The following is an 18,140-nucleotide window of genomic DNA, read 5'->3' as shown; positions in this document are numbered from 1 at the left end:
GCACAGTCCACTTACTACAGTCTAAGTATTTCGACCCTTCTTCTATCATATTGTATTTTTGAAAGTTGTTTTGTGTGTGGTAAGGTATCTTCCATTCTTTAGTCATGGCATTCCCATTTTCACGTGTTAAACACAGGGGAAAATTATACATCGCGCATCATATTTGTCGCATATTAGGATTAAAGTCCTTTCTGAATAATATTCCTTTCAATTGCTATATCCAGCATCATCTCAATTTTTTTAATGCTTAGTTTTCGAATTTATAGGTTAATATGGGTCTGATAAGTATTTTGTAGAGCTGTGTTTTGCGAGTCAGATTTGATTTATAGTATAATTCGTCTACTTTCTTCTTAGCTGATGTCGTTTTGAGGACTGAGGAATGAACATTCTCTTAATATACTAATTATGTGTGAAATGTAAAATTTTAACTTTATAATTTCACAGTGAATATTTTACTGAGTGTTTTGTTTACTCACGCGGTACGTGATTAAGTAACTAAAAAGTTACTCCAGTCTAATACATTCATTACAATCATACGATATTATATGCGTATCAGTACTAGTTTATTCTACTTTAGCTACTAGCATTTAAAATTTACTTTGTCGCGCCTGTTTCCACTGTTTGGTTTTCCGACCATTCCCTATCAAATAATTTAGTAACGCGAAACTTTGCATACATGGGATAGGCCTCTCATTATACTACTTCTAGAACTCTGGTGACAGTTTAAAATTAATTCTACCTAATTAATAACGATCAACTAAATATTATCGATTTAGAATTTATTTGTGATGATATTACAATGAACCAAATGTAAAGGACTGTAAATACATAAGTTGACAATATCATAAAATCAGCAAGTCGGCTGAATTGCTAATAAAATCTAAAAATGTAATGAAAACAAGTTGTTGATATTTCAACCAATACCTTAACAAAAACTAACCACAGGTGCGAGTGAGAAATCAATTAGCACTCTAGTCTCCACAATATGCATTAGACTATTAGAGTAGGATATAAGATGTCATATTATGAATTATTGACTAAGTTAAGGTATAAGTGAAGTCGGTAAATATCGGTTTGACTTATGTACTTAGGGAAAAACCGAAAGTACGCGTTACTGAAATATATGTATATAGTGTTTTTGTGTGAAATGTAATGTTAATGGTTTGTACGTAGGCGTAGTCAGTTTAGTAGAGAATATGGTTAACTGTGTTGTGTTAAATTTGGATAATTATGTTAAAAATATACATGTACAATAAATATAAGTGGTCCCCAAAGGGGTTTGAAATTTAATTTAGTCCCAGTGAAAGTAATGGTTTATTCATCACTGCTCTAGAGTCTAGACTGGATAATACTGATATTTCATGGCTGATTTTTTCCAAAATGATCATAGTTTAGGTATATATATATTTTTTTAAATGAATGCATTTTCTTTAAACTGTGGTAATATAGTATTAATTTTTTCAAGTATTGATTATATTATATTTATATAAGTATTAAAATATATTATAAACGAAATATTAAGTCGATTATACACGCTCATCTTATACTTGTGAAAAAAAATAAATAAAGAAGTACACGGCGTGTGTAGGTAGCATTATACATCAATTATGATACAATAAATACATTAAAAACAATAATACGAACTGTGTGTTTGCCAGAAAAGTGTAACCAAATAATGAAAATGACTGGATTGTTGTGGTCCTTTGAAAAGAGGGTTGGGAAAAAAGTTTTTGGAGCTACGCATAAAAGGGGAGCCTGAGAAATCAGATATAATGAAGACCTGTACAACATGTATAAATGCACCGAGACTCCACACAACCATACATATAAAACTTTTGAGGCTCAGGTGAGCAGGAGATGTATGTACATCATTTACCAAACACACAAGTTTCAAAAATAATCCTCAGCGAACACCCAGGTGGGAATAGCACGGTTTCATGGAAGTGAGGGGTGACGAATTGAACACTGGGAGGGTCGCACACAAAAAAATGGTTTAAGGAGTGGTCTGTTTCGAAAAAAAAATACGTATGTAATTTAATAATTTATTATTTTTATCTTAACGCATACGATGGTCGAGCGGGTGACGTATCGGCTTATAATATTGTGGGTCCCGAGTTCAATTCCCGGGCCTGACAAAAAAATCACAAGTTGTTTTTCAGTGTGTGTATGTGTGCTCATATTCGAGCTTGTGCGATTTGTCGCTATTAAAAAAACCGGAAAATGGTTAAAGGGGTGGTCATTAACCAGAAAATGATTTTAAATTGTTTGTTAATATACATTATATACTCTATTGTACGGTATAAAGTAGTGATGTCCAACCATTTCGGTATAAATAATATAAAAATTGTATCATTCAATTCAAATTCAATTCAATATCAATGAAGATTGAAAAAATTGCGCCGCAGATGACATTTTAGGTATGAGCAGTTAACTTTTCACGAGTCTTGATGAAGAAAAAGGGCTAGTATTGTCTTCAAGAAAATAATATTTAGTGATTTTTGAGGGGGGGGGTCCAGCCTAAGGATACCCTATACCCTTTGTGTGCGCGCCTGAGTGGCCGGATGGAAAGATTTCTTTCTATAGTTTCAAATTATTATTCTGTCCATATATCGTCCGCGCAGTTCATTCTGTCCTCAATTTTTCATGCATTTTAATATTTTTTAGACGTGAAATTTCATGTTTAATAAATTGTCTAACCAATAATTTTTGTTTGATTTCATCTATCAAATTTTCCACACGTATGTAGTTATCTGAAATCGTTAGTTTTTAGTCCGCGCTATTTTCCCATATAAAAAACATACGGTGGTTTTATCGAATATCAAGGAAATTATACTACACTCAAGCCGTCTTAAGACGGGCTTGAGCACTGAATTGTTAGTTACAATGGTAGTGTTAATTATTATTGAATATTTTCGAATGCAATGAAATAATCGGCGGCGCTCGTGGTGCAGTGTGTAAAGTGCTGCCCTTCCACCCGAGAGTTCTGGGTTCGATTTCCGGTGAGGACACAATATTAATGTGTTTTTCTCAAAGCCTGGGTGTTTGTTATTGTTCAAAATTACTAACAACAACCTTGTACGAAAAAGTAAGGACATGGTTATTAATAATAATTCTAAAAAAAATATGAAATAATCATTTTGTATCAACAATTTACCAAATTGCACTCGAAGTATGAGTAATAACTACTACCTATTACGATTATACTTTACAGATTCGTGTCACGGCCTGACTATAGTCGGCCGTGATCAAATATTAAACGGAGAAAAAGTTTGAAATGATAGTATCGCAGCGCTGGAAGGAAGGCGAGTGCTTTTGGAAACTTACTGGCATGATGGTGGGCGGGTTTCACCTGGTGCGCCGTGCGTGATAAATGATAAAGGTAAGTGAGGTCAGAGTCCGGTCACGAAGTGCACCCTGCAATACATCGTTGCAAATTCTTGCTTGACATGAAATATGCAGGAAAGCTGAAGTTACGGTTGACAATTACTTCAGCTTGCAAAGAATTCCTTGACAAGGTATGGATATACTTGTAATATTTCATATGTCCGTTGTCAAAAACAATTAATGTATGTTTAGTGCTTACCATAATTTTTGTGTTTAAATTTATACGTACAGAGTTAGTCTGAGACTCCTTTACTTGAGGTTGTATGGATACTATCCGTGGCTTTATCCAACTGACTTTCTCTTAGGCACGCTTACGTACTGCAGTCTGCGATTTAAAAGAAATCTTTATTTAGCTACGTATTTTTTTCGACTTATACGAGGTATAAATGAGAACTCTGCAATTCTGGGCGGTGTTGACCTGTGTGTCCCTGATAACTATCTTAGAAATAGAGACCATCAGTTGTTTATTCTCTCAAGGTGCAGAACCAACCTGCCACTGGTAATGCCAATTGGGAGGGCGATAACTATGTTCAACGAAATTGCTTCGGGTGTTGATATATTCCACCTACGTGAGAATGAGTTTAGGTGTACGTTGTTTTATAAATTCTTAAAATAGGGTCTGCTTAACTCATCCGGTGTACTTCCTTGTACCTGTCTAATTTATATACCCACCTATCTCTTTTTTTATGTAATACTGTTATATTTATATATTTTTGTTTCTAAATGTCGTGTTGTGAACGTCTTAAACTTATAATTTGTAATGTCCACATTATGTTAAAAAATAAATAAATTGAATTGAAATTGAATTGAATACCACAGTTCACCGGAAGATGTTGTATCGAACATAGATGACCGTATAGTATTGAGATGAAATTCATGTCTAAATAAAACACATAAATACGTAATAAAAATCACCAGAATACAAGGAAAAGATATAAGAAAATAGGCATGTTAGTAAATTGGAAATACAATCATACTGAATATTATATTTATATAAAATTCTGCTATGTGCTCGTAAGTATTATGCCAGCATTATTATCAGATATTTAATAGCAATTAAAATCAAATTAATGTTCTCATTGAGTCTAATAAAATTGGAATATTACTGCCTGCAATGCTCCACGAACAACGCGGAATTTTTTGATCTTAATAAATATACGATCATCTATTTTCGATAAAACGGTTCACGATGAACTGTTGTGCTATGGCGAAATGCAATACGTAAAATTTACATGTAACGATTTAACAATTATTGGAATACTGTAAAAATGCGTTAATATAAACAAAATTAGAGAATAATAGATTATTTTTATTGAAAATACATAACTATCAGATAAACTGTATCTTTCATTCAACGAATAATTCACAAGATTTTAAGAATGTACCATTCGAATTATTGAACATACATAATTTTGAAAACACTCTGAGAAAATATTTTATAACCAATAGAAAAAAAAAATTGAGATAAAATTAAGACACCCGGCAGGAATTGAACATGCGTCTCTTGGGTTTTGCGCCCTGTGCATTACCACTATGCTACGATTGTCATGCTTAATTGTGACAAATTTTAACTATTGGCCTTTTTAATACCTGCTCACAAGTGCTCTCCAATGTATGTTCATTAATTAGAATGGTACATTTTTAAAATCTTGTGAATTATTCGTTGAATAAAATAAATAGTTAAATAAAATTATTAGCACGTTCAACTAAGTTACAACAAAAAAAAAATATTGGAGTGATCTGTGACGACGGTTTGTAATTAAATTAATAAATACTTTAATTTAGAACACAAAAACTAATTTATACTATTAGAAATTTCTAGAAAAAATGTTCAAAATCAATTCAACTATAGATCCGTCTATGACACATATGAATTGTTGATAACAGCTGAGCTGTGTGACCTGTTCTGTCAAGGAAATGTAAAGGACTCTGTAATTTAAATCATGGCAATTGTTTTATTCAAAAAAATAATAAATACATACCTATGTACATTTAAGAGGTTATCAAAATAACGTATTGTCAATAAAAAGAATCTTAAAACATAATCCACAATAGTAATATTCAGAATATTAATAAACTAGTTTGAATCGTATTTTGTCCAACTGTTTTTTAATGATTTTTTCTGCGTTTTTTAAAGTTATGTATTTTATATAAAAATAGCTAGGTGTATCTTATTAAATTTTAAAAATGTTATTTTTAAAAATTCCACAGTAGCCTTATTCTGGAAGTAATTAATCTTCCGGCAGAAAAAATAACATTACCCTTATCAACGGAAAAAAACTCATAAAAATCATTTGAAAAAATCTTGTTTATAATATTTGAAAGCTTCAAAATTGCGGATTTTTTTTTTAATAATTCAAATTGCTTTATACCACAGGATCTAAGAATAATTAAGTTATACCTGTCTAATAGGTAGGTATCTAACGATTTGATAATAATTATGTCTCTATTGGCAAGTATTCATTTTCATTTTTTTTACTAACGTCACATCATAGTAATAATATAAAGAGAGTGGGTAATATTAAAAAAAATGAAGCCATGTTTCTTGGGTATAACGCATAGTAGAACCTTAATTTTATTATTATACGGTACTACACGTTACAATACATATTTTCTACTAAGTTAACTAAAATAATTACCACTAACTTTATATTTAACACAAAAACAATAAATTTCAGCAACACGTGCTCGCAGTTTTTAAATGAACGTAGTCATTCAAATCAATATTTACCGGCGACGCGTACAAAAAATAGTTAATTCAGCCGTAGAAATTCTATCTTACTCTAACGCATATTATACCTTTCTTACTCGCACTTATGGTTCGTTTTTGTTCAGACCTTGAATTATACCATTGAATTATTAAATAGCACCGAATGATGTAGTTTTCTTTGAAATTATTCGATTTTTCGAAAGTATTAAATATTTTAAGTTTGTGATTCATTGTAGTGTGTATTTTTTTTACTATATTGCTCATCAATCTGTATGTTATCTATTTTCGGTAATCTGCATAATAAATAAAGGCAAATATTTTTTGTGTTCATATTAAATTATGAAATATTTTTATGATTTATATTTTCGTTAATAAATGCTGTAAATATATGTTTTTTATTATAGTAATATAGCAAGTGACTCATTGGCTAAAAATGGTAATGCAACATAATTAAACCATTATTGTCTCAAAATATATACTTGTGTATAAATCCGTCGAAAATACCCAAAAAAACGGAAGGTTAAATACCAACAAACGTAAGCTAAAATTCACTGTTAGAAACTGTTTCATTTACAGGATTAACTGACATAGTACCGTGCTCTATATACAGATATTCAGATGATACTTATTAATAGATATATACCTAATATTAATCTATACTTCAAAGAAAAGGATTTAAAGAACAAAGTGTAAATAAAAATATCAATTAATCTAGGAAGAAAAATAAATGGCCAATAACGAAATGTTTAAATATGTTGGAGCGCAACTTACAATAAAATTACTTTCCGAGGACTAAAACAAGGAAGTTATACTATTCCGAATACATAGAAAGGGTAATCCCCCCTTGCGTGAAAACTACTATGGGATACTCTTAAATTAATATAGAAGAGCGCAGGAGAGAGTATAATTGAGAAGTCTGCTTGAGGCGACCAACGTCCGATTTCATTAAAAAAAGAGAACTCAATATAATATAAGATAATCAAATAATGTTAAGTAGGTACATCGAAAAAAAAATCACCCTGCACTATACCCAAATTAATCGAGCATAACAGTTGGATATAAAGTATATTTTTATGAATAAGAATGACTCAAGAGGAGTTACCTAAGACTGCACTCAAATATGATTTTTACATGAATTCAGGTTTCAGTACGTACAACATATAATATAACCTAGGAACCGCTGTCATTGACTTGGAAGATGTAGGTACGCTACAGAAAAAAGTATCCTGGGTTAAAACTCTCTGTCTAGTAATTTCACATGTTGTTTTTTCAATATGTATGTGGATAAGACCATGAACCTAATGTGAGAAGAAAATGACTAACAACAATTTACCATAAAAAAACACTTTGAGTGATCCACACCACAATATAGAGGCAATAAAAATAGGTATTATTGGACTCTAATCGACATATTATAATTCTTATAAATAAATTTATTACTATTGATTAGAAAAGATTTACCAAAACCCATAAAGAATAAATTGTAATATCTCATAAACTGCCGAACGGAAGACATAAAACTATTAATGTCGCATGGTGGTAGTAAAATTGTATTCGTGATTTATGAAAATTGCCAGCCCCTAATACTCGTATCAATTACTGACTAAAGGTCAACTGGGGGAATAAAATAATATTTTGCGATGTATTTAGATCATTTATTTTCATTTTGCATTATTTATTGCCTGATTACAATACACAAAGGAGTATTAAATTTAATATCCCTATCTAAAAATGTATGTATCGAGACTGTTAAGTCAAAAAGGCGTAAGTATGCCAATAATTTGCATTTTTACAGAAATTTTTGATATCAGAATTCTATTGATTTGTCATATTATAAATTTTTAACAAATTATAAATTGGCGTAAATTCATCAAGGAATTGTTGACGAGGACACCCTCAATAATCTAACCCAATAAAACTCATTTTAGCCGAATTGTTTTTAACAAATTTTGGCGTAGCAGCCTCGATATTTTTTTAAATCAATATGCCGTGAATCGTGGCGTATTTTTAATAATTATTGGAAATGAATTAAACGTAAATAATTTAAAAGTAACGTTTTCAATTCCAACAGTTTTATGAATTCTCTTGTCGCCATAAAGCCAATACATTTTATTTTCAGCAATTTTACTGTTTTTTTTATTCACGATTTTTTTTAAAATTTATTTCGGGAAATTTTCCAAAACTTTTTACCTCTATATTTATAAAAAGAAGTTCGGTTTTTATGACGTTGACGAATGTAATAAATTTAAAACGTTTTATATTGCAATGTAACTATAAATAGATATTTAAATATTATTTTAAACATTTTATAATGCTTGTTTCGCATTTTTTTATACTAGCAGTACCACCTGCCAACATTCTTGTCGATGTGCTCAATAATATAATTTATTTAACAATAATACTATTTGTATAATACAAGCAAATCAATAAAGCATAACAATATTCAACAAAGCACGCGTCGATTTGAATAATAATGCATGTAAGCGAAATGCAAAATATACGTGACTAAGCAATTAAGTGCAGCTGCGTATGAAAGAGATACAACTCTCGGTGTTCTATTTATGCAATCGCGCAACAAAGACGCAAATTCGTGAAAATTTACTTGTGTCAGATAGACGCAGCTTATGCATTACATACATAGGTAATGTTAGTGGAGTTTTGTAATATAGATAATAGAAACCATATTCGTTGTATTGAGTGGGGCATGAACCCACATCCATACAATTCCGGGCCATTTGGTTTAGGAATTATTTAGTACTAATTTTCTCAAAATTTCCCAACAACTAATTACCCGATAGCTTAAATCTCAAATACATTAAATAATATTTTGTGATTTTAAATCAAGGTATAGACTTTAATTTTCGTTTAAGGGCACACATGCTTACCTAGAGTTTCTGTTTTTTCATTTAAAGTTGAACTATGACATTGAATACTAGGTATGATTTTTAAAGTGAAAGTGATATTATGTTACATCTCTTTTACGCATGCTAATATGATTAAAAAGTTATTCTTTCTCTTTCTGTCACATTCGAATTTGATTACCGAAGTTTAAACATTTACTATGCGTATTAGCTGACGTGCTTCGTCGTTTACAAATTATAACATAAATTTAAAAAATATATGTATTTATAATATTAAATATATTTTATAATGTACACAGATTTTTTTAACAACTATATTATATATACTTTTATTTATTTGTCGCATATTTAAAATGTTCTTGCTATATTAAAATCTTTTTTTTAGCCGGCCAAATAAATCCGTATTTTTGGCCATAGACTAATATAAAAATCTCTGCTGTCAAATATTATGTTTGCAAATTGCAAGGTACCTAAAACAATTGTGTTTTATATCAGGAATAAGAAACACTATCTGTAAGTACAATATTATGTTATTTATTACTATCGTAGTATTCTGTGTGTTTTGCATATATTATTCAAGTGTTTATTTATTGTTTTCTTAGTCTATACATACTTTCAATGCTTCATAATTCCGACGTAATACAATCCTTTTTTTGAGGTTAGTTACATTCATTCCAGAATTATATAAAACCTGTGATTTCATATATATTTGTTTGATATAATCTAAGGCGTTCTAGTTGTTATTAAACATGTTACCTACCTGATTACTTTATTTTAGTTAATCAATCTTTTTTGATGCTTTGTATTATCACTAATCCGTTTTAATTACCACTCTTCAAACAGTCGCCAACTATAAAAGATTAAAAATCACACTATTAACAGTTCCTATGTTATGTTTTTTGCAGATGGAGAAAATGTCTACCGAGATCTTTGCTTGTCGACGGTTTCATATGAATAAGATGGAATGAAATAAATCTTTTAATTAATAATGAAATAAATCCAACTTTCGGCGTACGATTCGAACATGGCGTGATTTATGACGTCGACCATCAAGCATATACACCCATTTTATAGATTTAATAGTACAATTACACAAGGTAAATATAAAGTGACTAATGTTTAAAAAATAAAACAATTTTATAAAAACATTTTTGCACTAAATTTATTATCGATAATGATATAAAAGTTGCTATTTTGATTCGTAATATAAAATATAATATAATTATGCATATCAGTTACTTGTATCATATTAGGTATGTCATTTGGTAGAGCTTACTCTCCAAGTCTTGTCTTTTTCAGCCTCAATATCACTTTGATATTAGAAAAATTGTCTTTCCAACACCAATGAAAGGTGCATGTATCTATACACACACATTTCAAAGGCTTTAAGTTTTCTAGATGCTGTATATTACTTCTTCTCTTCGGCTATATCCGCATCTTAGTTGCAGCATATGGATACAATGCGGCGCCTCCAAGAATCTCTGTCACTTTAGTTTTTTTGCATCGTTCCAGGTCATACTAGCAGCCCGTAACTCTGCCAGATATGCTATATAGATAGTGTTTAGCGGCCATCCAGAACGCCGGAATCCGGTTGGCTTGAAGAACAGGCAAACCAGATTGGGATTCTCTTCAGGCACCCGCAGCACGTGGCCGGGCCAGGTACAAAGTTGCGTATTCACTCTCAGCGTGATGGGAGGCTATTTGGTGCGTTCTTTTATCTCCCGTTACTTCTAAAATTACCGCACACCCAGTATCCGTCGTAAACATCTGTTCTCGAAGCTCAGTATACGGTTGCTCGGAGCCTTTGTAAGGTGCCATGACATAAAAACTAGTAAGATATTCAAAATAACTGCTAGAATGAATACATTGTTGAAAGGAAATGAAAACTGATAATATGATATATCAATTAATTTGTCCATCTGAAGTTGTAGATAACAGTTAATAATTATGTGTTATACCAGTAATTAAATGCTGACTTCAAATGAAAATTGACAATTAAATATTGAAATAATATATTACCAGTTTTGATTTTTTTAAGTACTATACTATATCCATGGTTCATATTACAATGTCATAGTAAAACTTAGAAGAATAAAATATGTCGCAAGACGAAATCAATCTTGGGGTTTTAATATAAGTTAAATAAATAGTACACAGCTAATTTGTTATTACTTTGAATACATGCCATGTCTTTACATCAATAAAAAACAGAAAAACAATTTAATAATGTATAAATATTTATATAAGACTTAACAACGGCTGACATCTACTTAGACACGATAAGCTCCATTTAATTTCCTCTTATTTTAAAATTCACCAAGATATATCCTAATAAGTAGGTAAGTATATTACATTTGTACATATAATAAGTAAATCAAGTACTTAACATAAATAATTATACTGTAAAATTAAATTACAATTGAAGAAGTATATATGGACCCCACAGAGTAATTAACAATATAATAATTTATATAATTATATCGGGTATATACTATATTGACACATTTTAATGAAGTCTATTTTTCTTGGTACCTACGTTCAATGATAAATGTTGTTTTATATTGTAACATAAACAATGGTAATATGCATTGATCTTTCTGATTTTTAAACTGTGATATCTATTTTATATATCTATTGATTTCTATGTGTATAATTGATACATTATTTATTTCAAATACAATACAATACAATTTAAAAACTAACAGTAAATAATATAGAAAGCGTCATGTTGTTCAGTTGGAATTTCTACTAGGAAATTCTATCCAATCCAAATCCAATTTTTACTAGGTGGGTACTTGTAGGTCAGCTATTTTTGGAATAAAATGAATCCCTTAAAAAACATGAAATAAGAATAGAATGATATATATTTGTGAAAATTTACCAAATCAACATGTTTAACGTGAATATTTTCACACTAAAATGATAAATATTGTTAAGAAAATATACACAAACAGTTCATTCAGAAGTTATGACGTTTAAAAGATCCCGCGAGTTAACTCGTGCGTGGCACTGATCAGTTATGAGGTGATATCAGTTATAATCATTTATGAGGAATGGTTATAAGCCATTGGCACAACCAATTTGGTTTTTGACCTTGAGAACAAAATGTACTTTTTACACGGGACCAAACTCCACGGCTGCAGAGACGAATGCTTATACAAAATATGGCACAGTGGAATCGCCAGCAAGATCTGTAGGTATCATTATGTAGATGTAAGTATACATATTATTTTGAATTTCATAAAATTACACTTGTTCTGGGTGTCTCGCAACAGTAAACTATATTAGTAAATTAGATATATCTTGATGAACTATAAAATAGTGATGTAATAAAGACTTGTTGAAAATATATTAAGTATAATAAAATTTAGAAATTTAGCCTTTCTGGTTCTCTAATATTCATAGATCTACTGGTTCTGGGATCTACTATTTCTGGCAGTAGACAATTCATATAAAAGTGATATATCTTTTTTTCAATCTTTTCAATCCAAAATCTATTTTGCCACAATAATTTCTAATTAAATGGTTTTTACATTCAACTTTCTCGACAGTTACATTCGGATAAGGGTGACAATCAAGAATTTTTTTTTATGTGCTGGAATCTCCATCAGCAATCAATTTTGAATAAATCAATCCATGTGTATTAATAGATTCTTTAAAGCCTTCTAATATTGCTGTAGATTCCATTCCAGCTGACGGACCGGTGTAATTTAAGAAGCATTTATGTTGTTGAGCAGGGATATTTTTAGCTTTAGCGCACAAATCGCAATATTTATTTTTCACTTACATGTACAAAATCTTCCCGGTTCTTTGACCAATGATCGTGGCAGCACCAGATGCTGCGGAATAATTGCATCTGTATGAACGTTTTGACCAACAGCCGTCTGCAACAACTGATATCATGGGAATACCAGAAGAATCGACGTCACCATTTTCGATTGCAAGTTGTCGCTCTTCTTTCGCAGCGTTTTCCATACTCTTATTTTTGGTTTCTTCAAACCACTCGTACACCTTCTGTTGACTCTTTCTGTATGTTCTTGCTGTAATCGATGGTACATCAATTGCAGAACACATTTCTTCCAGATTTGAAAATCCACTGCCGATACTGATTATACTGGATACAAATGCGTCACAGAGATTCATTTTGTTTTCGTTCATTTCAGTGGTATATAATTTTAATTTTTTACCACAAAGTTTACATTGGATAAAAAATGTACTACTAAAGTTTTCCCGATTTTCCCCAAAAATTTCTAAATGTGATAAATTACAATTAAATGGAGAATCATGGTGGCTAATTAATTGAAGTTGTTGGAAAAAATATGAAAAGTCTATAATTCTACGGCCTTCTACACGGAATTTAGGGCTTGAATCTTCAATTTTATTTTCTATAATAAATTCTTCGTGTTCGTGTTCAAATGTGGGATGAAATTCTGGTTCAGGTAGTATGCTTTGAGGATTTCCATGCTCAGGCATAGTCTTCGGCAATATATCAATACTATAATACATTCAAAAATATTAGTTTAGTAGATAGTTAGATAGTTAACAGAAAACAAAATGTATAGCTGGTATTAATTATTGTACCAGATTATAATTTTTGTCACAGACACACTAATGTCGAATAAGACATGGCACAAACATAATATAAAAAAAATATAAGTACAAATGATCATTATACTTAATTGTGTGTATTAATAAGTAATACGCAAAACTTCCTTTTGCAAGATAAAAAAATATTGTGAACCAAAATTTTCTGTGAAATGTGGTTTTTTCAACTATGTATGATTATGTCAAATTATAAAATAATAATTTCAAACCTTTGTGATTTTAATGTATTAGTATTTCCATCTTTTCTCCTACGTCTTTTTTTGGAACTTCCAGCCATCGGATAGTGAGTTCGTGGCATTTTTTGTAAGTACAATCGATATAAATAATTGTGATAATACTGTTAGGTACCTATGTCAAAAACCGAGGATGAAAATTTCGCATTCCCGCTGAAATAAATGACGTTCATAGTATTGCCAGGCTAAAGTTTCGAAATTAAAGTTATTTTAAAAAAAAAAAATTACATTGGAAAATATTATGTAAGTACAGGCATCCATTATTATGTTATTTGATGAAAGTATTCTTTAAAATCATCTGTATTATTATAATCTCGCAAATTCATAATTTAGTAAAAGTTAAATTTTCTGTAATATAAATAAATATCAGTAGGTACCTAACCCAGGTTGATTCATAATTTTGGCTAAGTAAAAAATATAGATATTTTTACTTCGCGATGTGTTTGGGGTGTTCTAAATTATGTAAGTATGTTTAATAACAAATGTGAAATTCGTAAAACCTCATGTGTATTATTTATTAAATAAAAAATAGTAAAACTAATAGTACTGGTGAAAAACTTCATTCTCTTATTTACTAAAATATCAATCCAATAATATTTTAGTAGATATGGCAATACTGGACGATCCGCTATATTTCACTGAAATAAAATCTATCACATTTTAAAAAATACATACTTCATCATAATAATTATTTTGAATATAGAGGGAGATAGTTATAGAAAGGGACAGAAAACTAATTGCTATGTTGCAATATTAGGCACAAATGGTTGCAACAGTGTTAAAAATTACGATGTATGATTTAGTATGACATTACGTAGAATTTACGAAAGTACAAATTTCTTCAGATGTTTTTTTGTTTTGTCCTCAAATGTCAAAATATGTTTTCCTTTTGATTAATTTGTTCGAATTTATGTTTGTTTTACCTATTTTTGTGCTCAATTTGTAGCATTCACTTTTATAAACATATTTTTGTACAATACTCGTAGGTTGGCGTATTTTATTGGTCATATAAACTGAAAATAATACCAGCTACAAATTCCATACATCTTTCGCCAAATTGCTGGCGGATCTAACATACCTTCAAGTTGGTCAAATATTTCGTGAAATGGTTGTTTTTAAAAGGTATTTATTTAGTATTATAAATTTATAATTTACAAGATATTTCATCATTTCTTCAATGATTAATGATAACCCTTCTGATACGTAGCTTTAGATTATTTGGAATGTATATAATTATCGCATATTTTAATAACAAAATATCCAGTCGATTCCGTTAGATTTAGAGCCAACAGAAACTGCAAATATTATAATTACACTGAATATATTTTACTGCATTATGTTTGATAACATTAAAACTATCTATAATAAACGGTTTGACATAATATTTAGTGGAAAAAACGGTTATCAACACAGTCCATTAATGTCACAAAAATATGGCTTCGTTCTCCATTATTACATTTCAAGGTTCCAAAGAATATTATTTTACGTCATAAAAATACTTTATGCAGTTATCAAATGTTTAACATAAATATTTGCCGATGAATAAGCTTCATAATTATATAAATAGTTTTTCTATAAATCTTTCGTAAGATTCAGGCTTAACCTCCGAAAATACCATAAAATAGCTGACATGGAACACCTTCCCCCTTAAGAAATAAACCACGTTGTGAACACATATAATTTAGAATGTGCACTTCACGTAAAGTAAATAACTTGAAATTGAAATAAAACAATATATTTCAGAATGAGATTAATGAGAATGTGACGTAGATATATTTTGAAATACTCATGTAATACTCGACGAATTGCTGAGTTTCGAAAACAGATATTTGCGGTGCGTATCGGGTGTGGGTGGGTGGTTTGACTTTGTTACACACACTAAAACAGCTTTGTGTAGGATTTGGTCACATACGATGTCCTACAATAGCTAATGTAGCTAGATTTGGTTTACTAATTGCCTACCAGTTACTTACCCATCTATTTTAGCGTAATAACACTTTTTATGAATAGGTATATAATATTTATTTCATTATAGAATATCGCCATAGATTCATATGTAGTGTTTGGATATTGTATACCAACCTGTACACTATACATCGATTTTGTGTTTGGTTTTCTATCGGCGTTTTCTCTCACATAGCCTAAGATATCGCGTTTCGAGGTGCAGGAATTTAGCCATATTACTTTAAATTGAGTGTATATACTGTCCTAAGAAACGTAACACCGCCATTGCCTGGCGATCTTTCGCGAAAGTTAGAGATTTTTTTGGCTGTCTCTTGGATGACATTTCAATATTTTTAGAAGATTATCTATTCATATTGGTAAACGTTATTCAAACTATTATAACTGTTGCTTGTATTTTATTTAAATATACTCCTAATGTATATTACTTATACCTATACTACTATACATCTCGATTTTACTGTGATTGTTTTGGTTTGACGATGGTTCCCGAAGTATCGGCTGGTTTGTCATTTTGTTCTGGTTTATAATGTTATATTACCTATATTTCTTCTGATTCACATGCAAGAGATCAAAAACGAAAAAAAAAACATATAAAGTACACGCCTTTAGCCAAGATAATTTACCTTTTAAGATGTCGTCACTTTATTTTACATGAATTGTGTGTAATCTGGATATTGCTTGTCAACCAGGGTGCCAAAAATAAATTTATCAATTTCTGTTGTTTGTTCTGGATTTGAAATATTATTTATTTTTAGACAGGTACCTATCTAGTTTTCAATAATTAGACCCAAAAAATGGCAAAAATTGTAGATTTACTAACTCTTTAAAAATAACAAGCCGTTTTTAAAAATATTTAACGCAATAAATATAGTTAATATGGATAGTTAAAAACAAATGATTAGTGTCTGTTACCTATTTAATATTATAATAATTCTTATTTCGAAAAAAAAATATTAAGTAGGATTTATAGGCAAATAAATTAAAGTTGTTTTTTCTATAATTTATTCTACCAACATGCATGCGTACAAAGGATAATAATATTAAAGTATATCGACTGTATATCATAATATTATATTATATTAGATTATTAAAAATACTACTTCATGTTGTTTATTCACGAGTAGATATAACACAAAACTGTGTAACTTAGCATAAATACTAAAACAATTTCCTTACCTTGTTTACTAAGAAACATAGCTAATTTTCAGCTCCACTTCACAAAAGTCATTATTTTAAGTGACAATCTATTCTGATATGTAAATTTTTAATGTTGTACCATGTCACACGTTGTAATGTACGGTACAAAATTTATTCCCTGTTGTATATTTTTCATCGCTATTATCAAGAAACACGTTCTGTGAGAAAACACGACTACACGTTTGCCAACAATATCACATAGATGCAATGATAATATTATTATATTGTAAATACTACACTTGAGATATTCTCTGATATTAAGAAAACAATTAATTATAGTTATAATATAAATCATGAATTCGTAGCTTGTCATGCGGCCCTCGTTGTCGAGTGTGTAAGGCGCTGGTCTTTCATTGATGGTGCTCTGGGTTTGATTCCGGTGAGGTCATAATATATTCATATAATTTTCTTAAAGCATGTGTGATTGTGATTGTTTCACTTATTTTACTACACTAATGTTTCATTACACTGTGAGACCTTATGGCTAGTTGTAGTGGTTAAAAGAACAAATACATAGTATATACCTGTGACGTACATTTAATTAGAATTATACTGGAACTGGCTTCTGACAGTCTTAGAATTTAGAATTTAATACAGTTTAGATAAGATTATTAATATTATATATTTTTGTATATATAATATTGGCTTAACGAGTTGAAAAATGTAGGTGACTATATGAATGTAATATTCTACCAGTGAGCCGTTTCTTAGTAGAGCACATAGCACTTCCACCACAATGGATTTAGGTAAAGAAGAAAGTCATCGATGAGCGAGAAGGGATGATGAAAAGTTATCGTCACTTGCCGCTCATCGAAGATCATAAATGAGTAGGAGTCAAATCCAGCCTCTCAGGCTCAGGAGTAACGCTAACGCTTGCCTGCTTAAATATTCTACATGAATATTGTAACTATTTTATATTTTGTAGGTCATGGGTTCATAACTGGCATACTTATAATAATTTTATTAGCCCGGTGCAAGATTTGAACAGGCGATTCATAACAGATTTTACGGGCGGTCTGGCACTATGCTATCGCAGGTCAAATATACGGTTATTTTGATTTAATTAGTTTCATTTGAATTGTTATGATGTTTATATACCTAGAGATATTACATTATAAGGTTTTTAATAAAGACTAGACGAGATTATTTACCCTTGCCGCAGAGAATGGCGTAATGTAATAAGTG

The 18,140-nt window shown here is 30.2% G+C and overlaps 1 long non-coding RNA gene across 1 annotated transcript; it reads left to right on the top strand.

Annotated features, from left to right (window-relative positions):
• Positions 1-9,403: 9,403 nt before the first annotated feature.
• Positions 9,404-11,073, top strand: LOC147064589 (uncharacterized). Its single transcript, XR_015071898.1, has 3 exons — positions 9,404-9,468; positions 9,861-10,052; positions 10,468-11,073. It is a non-coding gene; the product is annotated as an uncharacterized LOC147064589 (long non-coding RNA).
• Positions 11,074-18,140: the final 7,067 nt, after the last annotated feature.

Source organism: Rhyacophila brunnea, unplaced genomic scaffold, assembly GCF_057557595.1.
Source record: "Rhyacophila brunnea isolate RB1 unplaced genomic scaffold, BYU_Rbru_1.0 scaffold_7, whole genome shotgun sequence".
Taxonomy (NCBI): Eukaryota; Metazoa; Arthropoda; class Insecta; order Trichoptera; family Rhyacophilidae; genus Rhyacophila; species Rhyacophila brunnea.
The sequence above is the reverse complement of the archived record's forward strand: the minus strand, read 5'-3'. Positions and strand labels throughout refer to the sequence as shown.